An 8,790-nucleotide genomic window follows, 5' to 3' on the forward strand; every position below is an offset into this window, starting at 1 on the left:
CTATCTCTCAAACATTTTAATAAATAGGTCATAGATCATTAGTTATCAGTTTTTCTTCTTTCTAATATACTTATCTAATGACAAAAAATTTATGTTATTTACAGTAAATGGTGCAAAACCAGCAGCTGTTACTGACACTTCAAGTTACAATTCCTAATTAAGGCTACTACTCTCTTAGGTCAATTTTAAAACGATATTTAATATATTCCTTTGCAAAGACATTTATAAGGGTTCAAAATTTAGCTTTTCTTTCTTTGCATTATCAAGTGCATACACTATACTTGAAGAAACCAGAAAAAATGTAGAAAAATAAATCTACTTTTCAAATACCATATGTTGTTTAATATAGTTAAAAATAGCAGTGACTAGTGAGTTAACAGTTAAAACCCAGGGAGAAAAAAGTGGTTTGAAAACAAGCCTATTTTGCAATCATTTTAAATATCAATGTCAGTATTTGATTCTAATTTTAAAACACTTGCAGTGCATATATTTGCATAAGGTGGATACTTTTTCCCTAGTAGCAATTTCAATTGTTTTTGCATGTATCCATGATTTAAATACTTGAAGAAAAATACACATATCATTTTCAATTCAGCAAATATCTAAAATCAACAAAATGATCTAACAGTATAGATGCTAATATTTCATAAACAGAGCATAAGGTCCCAAAAACATGACTGAAACTTTGGTACTATATAAGAAGAAATTAGATGAACAGCAGTTCTAGTATGTCAGGACATGCCAAGATGGGACTGCCTAAAATCCTACATAATACTCCCAGCTCAAATATTTTTAACACTTTATATTTGCTATAACTGCTTAAAGAAGATGTTTAAATTGTAGAGGATACTCAACCATTAGCAAGACTAAAAACATACCCCAAATAACCACACACTCTTATAATTTATTTTTCTCAACAAATAAAAACAAATATCTTTATTTGTTTTATACCTAACAGACTCTCCACGTCTTTAGTTCAGTCTATGACATATAAATGGTATAGGGGATGGGTCATGACAAATGCTTAAGTAAAGGGCATTGTTTTAGGATGATCAATAATAGGATATTATTAGAATATGGGTGAGTAGCTAAAAGATTAGAGATAAAATAGACTTTATCTAAATTAAACAATCACTCATGTGAAAAACTGCCATTAGCAGTCAGGTTAAACTGGCAGAATTTTAACTTAAACCGTAAGGTATATTAAACTAGCACTGAGAAATGATTTTCAAAACTGCACATGGAATATAAACCAAAATAGCAGTTATTTCTGGGTGGCGTTATTATGGGGGATTTTAAGTTTTCTTGCCTTTAATATATGTTTCCCAGTTGTTTACATTGAACATAAATGCCTCCAAGACAAAGAGCACCATGACCACGTGGGCAGCCACCATAGCAAAAAATGGCAGCACAGAAGTATGTCCCTGTGGGAAATCCCAAAGACTCTTTTAAATTTATAGGACTTAGTAGTAAAATATAACCTATTAGAACAGTGATTATTAAAGCAGTGGGAAGCAAGTCTCCAGGCAGATGCTATCATTTATGAAGTCTCTATAGCCTGATCTTACCAGGAGTAAGTGGGTCAGAAGTACCTATGGGCCTATAAGACACACTTTTGATTCAGGACTGAGTGTTACACATGAAACATTATTAAGATATTGAGATGTGGGTGATGCTGGAGGGCAAGAATATCTTGTCCCATTAAAGGTCCTTCTAGCAGCTGGACTAAGAATCAAATTGACATGAAACAGGTTAACAGGAGAAAATCCAAATTTAATTTCACATGTATGGGGAATCCATACAGACATGGAAATTCCAAAGACAGTCCAGGCAAAATGATGTATAAATGTAATTTTGAACTAAGAAGAAAGGGGTAGAAGCCTGGGACTTCAAAGGGAAGGAATGCAATTCATAGGAAGATGAAAAAAATATTGAAAAACAAATATTTGCTGGGTCCCTCAGAAACAATGGGGCATAGAGGACTTTGTCAAACAGGCCTCACTAGGTTCCTCCCTGTCTACCACACATAGTTTGTCAAATAACATAGTTATCAATGGTGATAACCTTCTTCCTGGGGCAGGTACTCTATTTAAACTGTTTTTTAGGCAGTTGTGAGGAAGGTAAAGAGCTTTTCCTGAATCTGTTGGGGCTTGATTGCTTTTTATCTCAAAATTATCTTTATGCCAAGGTGGTCCATCTTGGAGTGGCCTGCCCTCGGCCCCTACAGTAATTTACCTTCTTCTAGAGATAATTCAGTTTTCTTATGCGCTGAAGACATAATAGAGATTTGTCCCAGAATATTTGATTCTCTAAAAGGGATTTAAATGGAAATTTTAGAATTTATTAAATGAAATTAAGAGTCCAACATGTCACTTTAAGAGCAGGCTAGACCCAGCAGAATACAACTTCAATGCACTGGATACACAGAAACAAAGGGAAATGAGAATTGATAATGCAGAAAAGAAGTGTGTGTGTGCACGCACATGGGGCAGTGGTAAGGAACATGTGAGAAGCTGAAAAAAAAGAGGCTAAAATGCATATAATTTAAGTGAAAATACTTGAAGAATCACTAGCTGAACATTTTCTGAAACTCATGATAGACATTAACCTCCAGACTCCTGAAGCACAATAAACCCCTGTAAGAATTGATTAAAAAAAAAAAAAATTATACCCAAACACATCATAATCAAGCTGCTGAAATCCAAAGAAATGAAAAAAAAAAAATACTGTGCATAAAAAACACTTAGTTTTTAGTTGGGACACAGAAAACGTGAGAATAGAAAGATATAAAATATATATTGTGAAAAAAACAGCCAAAATAAAGCTTTGTATATGTACTACTATTTGACAAAGCAGGCTTTGGGTTAAGAAAAATACTAGTGCTACAGGCGATTGGAGTGTATATTTAATTTTATAATATAACGTACCTACAATGATTCCAAATATGTTCAAGATGTTCAATATTTTCTGTATCTGTGTCTGAGTCCATAAACTAAAGTAAAAATTGTCTAGCTTGTGGGCCTGCTCACTTTCTTTATTTAACTGAAAAAGTAGAAAGTTCTACTGTTAATAGTAATCTAAAGTAATCTACGGCACCAAGGACACAGATATACACTTACGTATATACTGAAATAGTATTTATAATTGCCCCTAAAGCCAAAGCCCTAGAAACAAAATGACTACTAATATAGGTTGAAGTAAGTAAATTCTGTAGTTTTAATATAGCCTACAAATGGAGAACTATAAAGCAATATAAAGGATTGTGTTAGATCTATATATACTAATGTTAAAAATGAAATGTATAGGGATGCCTGGGTGGCTCAGTCGTTAAGTGCCTGCCTTCGGCTCAGGTCATGATCCCAGGGTCCTGGGATCGAGTCCCACATCGGGATCCTTGCTCAGTGAGGAGCCTACTTCTCCCTCTCCCTCTGCTGCTCCCCCTGCTTGTGCTGTCTCTCTCTGACAAATAAATAAAAATCTTAAAAAAAATGAAATATATATTAGATAAATTAGACACAGTTGCAGGGAAATATTCTGTGTAATATCTTGCTTATCTAAAACACATTTGCAATGTTATATGTATGGGTCTGCCTCTGTATATAGTTTGTATAATGTTGCATTATACCTCTCAGGAGTTGGACTGGGAAACTGCTTAGGAGTAGTGAAAAAAGAATCTTTATTTTTCTCCTTATTTCCTTTGAACCTTTGCGTAATTTTGGTTTGCTTTGGGTGTGTGTGTTTCAAAGAGCATTTTTACTTTCATAGAAAAATACAAATGTGTTCACTTTTAAAGGATTACCAATGCACACACACACATACACACAATGAAACAGTGTTCCGCAGGATTTGCATTACCAGGGTTAGTAGAATTCCAGAATTACAATGAATTGGTTTATCCATTTTGGATAGACTGCTACATCAAACATATGTTACTATTTCCTAGAGCATTATGAAATTAGGACTGTACTTTGCCAAAAAATGCCAGATGGCCATGAAATGCCCGTTGCTCATAGTGACTCTTGTGCCACATTTCAAGCTTGGAATAAGGCTGAAATATGGCACAAAATATCACAAATGCCCCAGAGCAGATTGTTAAAAGACACTGGCCAATGTGAATTTCTAGGCATCTCCACCATCCGGATTTCACTGGTTGTTTAAAATAATAAAGCAATTCTATGCCTTACAAGGAATAAGCATCATTTAACATTTATTCTATAGCTTCAATGAAGGGTGTAGAATTGTCTCTTAGATGACATTTGAATTTTCATAACACTTTGTGGGTGCTTATGAAATTTGCAGTGATCTTCCATAAGAAAGCTTATTTATTTGATCTATTTGGATTTTAGTTCTCACCCTTAGAAGTATCATCCCAACTTAAATTTAAAAATTAATGTAAAATCATTTTTAAATGTTCAGCTTCCTACTCCCATATGAAATAAACAAATCATTAACTTATAAAAAATTAAAAGCTATTTAATGATTAAAATACACAAAAACGTAGGAGAAATAATTTTTCTTAACACCCACCTGCCGCTTCTTAGATATCTAGTCCAAGAACTACTTGTAAGAAAGTGACTTTCTCCCTCAAGATGCCCCTGAAACAGGACATCATTCTTGACATCAACTTACATTTTCAACTGTATGTTTTACATGGTAGTCATAGGGACGCAAAAATTGCAAAGCATCAACTGAAAAAACAAAATCCAAGGTGGCACAATACATTTCTGCATCTTAACATTCACTCATCTTATATCCAGAGTTCTTCTAAGACTCTACTTATGGCATCCTAAACCTCAAAACTGTACCAGTGAAGTTTTCTTGCATGCTCCCTACATTTATGTATTGGTAGTAAGGTGTATCTCTTTTAGATTTTTGATCCTGCAAATTTTGAGTTTACTGAATATCACTTGGCTACTTTTGTTTGCTTTACGTATATTCAAACAGTATAATTTTAATTTTAATACTTACACTTCATTAATTTAACCCAATTTTAGTACACCCATATTTTGCTAAAAATACATGACTAAATTTAAAATATTATTTAATAACTTCTAAATTTTGTTCTCCTGTTTTGAAGGTAATGTCTAATACTAGCTAAATCTTTATAAATAGAGAAATAGAGAAAGAACAGTCTCCCCAAACCTCACCATACAGACGAAGAGATCCTTTTTTTCATATTCTCTCTCTACACTAGATGGTTAAATTTTGCTTTTGGTATTAATATCAGTTTTGACATGATAATACACCATCATTAAAGAACGATGATTTTAAAATAGTTTTTGAAAACATTATTTGTAAATACTTTTTAAAGCATATCAATTGGTTTCAACATTTTCTCTACTTTTTAATTATTAATGTAACTTTAGGCATGTTTTTTTCCTAAGAGTTTTATTTTAAAATTCTAATACCATGAATTTAGATTAATTGGTAAATGTAGATATAAGCCTCTGAAATATTGTAAAATTGCTAGACTAAGAAACAAAAATTCTTACTTGAATTATTTAAAAAATTAATTCAGAAAAATTACATGTGAAAAATACAAAATGTGAAAAATATAAAAGTAACATCAGTAAAATAAAGAAGTTTCATTAGAATAAAATATAAAATATCATGTATGCAATTAAAAGTAATACTTCAAAGTACTAGTTCAGCATAAAAAATCTGTATTTCAAACTTCACTCCTCCATTTACCAGGTTGTGGGCAAGCTGCTTACTATTCTTTATGCCTTTTTTTCTTATATGAAATAGGAAAAATAATTTTATATTACTCAAGGTATTAATTTAAGAAGTTATAAAATTAATAAACATTCTAGTTATATTGCTGACATGTATTTTGTTCTGAAATACTGTGTTTTATTTTCAATGGCAATTTCCTAAATGCCATTTAAAAATAAGGTATTATTTTTCAAACTAATATTTAAAAATATGATTTCTAAGATTTAGTCTTAAGACTTTGCTTGAAAATGCAAATTCCAGAAAGGTTCATTCAGAGAATCTGTAACATTGAAAATGGAATTTGTAAAACTAATTTAGTTTATTGGTTGGGTTAATTGAATTGTGTATGGATTTTGGCTAATGGCATGTGTATTTCAGCAAAAATTTCAACTGTGACCATGCAAGCTGAGTAATCAACAAACCCTACATTCAAAGAAGTCTATCCAGTATCTATCTCAAGGTCTATCCTCAAGGCACCCAGAGGACCAAAGATGAAAAAGAGATTATGGGCATATGTAGATACAAAAGTAAGACAATTCACAAAGCTTGTGAAAGTGCGTGAAGGCTTCATGGAGGAAACGAAGTCTGAGTTCATTCTGAAAAGAGCCAACATAGAACAACAGATAGTGAACATATGAGTATGTAGCATTATGAAAGGTATGGAAAGAAACTGAAAGAGGTATACACATGAAATCACGAGTCCGTTTGTGTTTTGGAGTACAAAGACAAGTATAAGAAAAATGCTTAATGACACTGCAGAAATAGAAGCAAAGTCATATAAAGGAGACTATATAAAATACTGTATTTTAAAAGGAAGCTCTTTGATTTTAAAATAGAAGATACATTTGTTTTAAATAAAACAGTGGAACAGCAGTTTAGATAATTAATTTATGTTGAATATGATTGTGATTGGGGCACTTTATTAGTATTCCAGGTGGCCAAATAATGAGGGTCAAAAGTTTTGGTACTGTTTAATGTAAAGTGAAAAAAAAATGTTTTCACACCTTTTTTTAATGGGAATTCAGCATTATGTGTTTTTTTGTAAAAGAAGGTGATTAGGACCTGGGATGCAGTCACAGGCAACTACCCAAATTCTTGCTTTAATGACTGGTTCAATTGAATTAATATAAATAAAAGAATGGAGAGAGAGAGTAGGCTTTGAAAGAAGCAGATGAGTTCACATTCTATCATTGTATATCAATATATCTTTACAAGATACTAATGAAGAAACAGAGAGATAACTCTAAAACATGTAGAGAAAGAGATAGGTTAGCTCTTGAATTTGCAAACTACCAACACATAAGTGTAGCTGAACTCATTAGAGAAGATAAAACTGCAGAAGATAAACATATGATGAGAAGTGTGTTACACATTTCTGAGGAAATACAGGATTATTTGCACATTAAAAGTGCTTAATGGCAATTCAATCATAATACAGAGGAACTACAGGAAAGTTGGGGATTTTTGTGATTCCACATTAAGATATTAATTGTTGGGGCGCCCGGGTGGCTCAGTTGGTTAAGCGACTGCCTTCGGCTCAGGTCATGATCCTGGAGTCCCGGGATCGAGTCCCGCATCGGGCTCCCTGCTCAGCAGGGAGTCTGCTTCTCCCTCTCCCACTCCCCTTGCTTGTGTTCCCTCTCTCGCTGTGTCTTTCTCTGTCAAATAAATAAATAAAATCTTTAAAAAAAAAAAAAAAGATGTTAATTGTTTTTTTTGTGTGTGTGTGATGTTGTAAAATCCAAGTACTACTTTATTAAATGAGTTCTTTTACACAATATGAACATCAATATAATTACAATTGTAAAAAAAAATTATAACAAGAATGGACTGATTTTCAGATTTCCAAATCAGGGTCAACTGTACATTTACACAGAATTGTCTTTGCATGAAGCCCAAAAGGGAACAGCATGAAAATGAGTGTTTCTGTAGCCCCTTTATTTTTGCTGATCAACAGTTTGTTAGAAAAGCAGCTGCAGGTTTGTTACCTAAGGTCTGAGACAGTAGAAGAGTCAAAGGTGTCATGAATTCACCTGTAAACAACTTTATGCCTGAACAACAGCCAATTCTGGAGGAAGTGGAGTCTTAGGATGCTTGCTTTCAAAGTGCTGCTTGAAGGTCTTAGGGTCTGGCATTTGTGTCCTACAAACAGTGCAGGTCTATATTAAGGCAGCTTTGGCACAGCCTTTTGGTCATGTCCTTGTTTCTTCTTTTGTCCAGCTTGCTTTTTGGCATTTTTCTGCTGAGACTGAATCTTCTGCTGCCCACGAGCCATACCCGGGCCGGGACAGTCTTGCGTCGGAGAGACCACGCAGCACGAAAGGGCCAGGGGAGGCGGCGGGAGGGAGAGGAAGGGGAAGATGTTAATTGTTTTTGAAGGCGTCCGATGTACAACGGTATTTATGTTTAACCATGTAAATTTCAGTCCTGAGAGGCAGCCAGTAGAGGGGGCCACATCTCAGTGTAAACCAGGGACATCTGGCTTTATATAAACATTCACATGTATTCAACTCTTCCAGAAGTAAGACTAGGTAATGCAGTTTTTACTAAAACATAACTCATTAATACAATGTCCTGGGTGTTACTAAACATTTGGAATCTTGGTTAGTTTAAAAAAAAAAAGGCACTTTTGATCCAAGAAAATATTCAAATTAGAAATCATTTAACTTTTGATACGGAAGACTTGCAGAGTAAATACAATTCTTCAGAACATAAAAAATCACTCTGGTTTTGTAACAGTCAACTTGGTTTCTGTTCCTTGAATATATTCAGTGTGAGACAAGTCATGGTGTTAGTGTTTCAGGGCAGATCCCAGCAGACTGTAAGAAACTCCAGAGCTCTTGTCAATCTCTTCATAATAAATATTTCAAGTCAGAATAATGTAGAACTAATGTTTTTGGCCTAAAAGGTACATATTCATCTCCCACAGCAAAAGAGGGCCACGTTTATTTTACCGGAAGTGAGGAGAGTTCTTATTCCAGCAAATTCAGTGTCTTACCTGTTCGCTCTCAGTTTGGAGTTACACAGGAGAATTCTTTGGCATGAAAATTTGCCCAAGCCCTAAACACTCCTACT

General features: G+C 33.8%; 1 pseudogene; it reads right to left on the reverse strand.

Moving 5' to 3' along the window:
- Positions 1-7,541: 7,541 nt before the first annotated feature.
- On the reverse strand, positions 7,542-8,029 carry LOC123853568 (zinc finger protein 706-like; annotated as a pseudogene).
- Between the last annotated feature and the right edge of the window lie 761 nt (positions 8,030-8,790).

This window comes from Mirounga angustirostris, unplaced genomic scaffold (genome assembly GCF_029215605.1).
Source record: "Mirounga angustirostris isolate CCGP_5_RB_7025 unplaced genomic scaffold, mMirAng1.0.hap1 SCAF_7, whole genome shotgun sequence".
In the NCBI taxonomy this organism is placed as follows: domain Eukaryota; kingdom Metazoa; phylum Chordata; class Mammalia; order Carnivora; family Phocidae; genus Mirounga; species Mirounga angustirostris.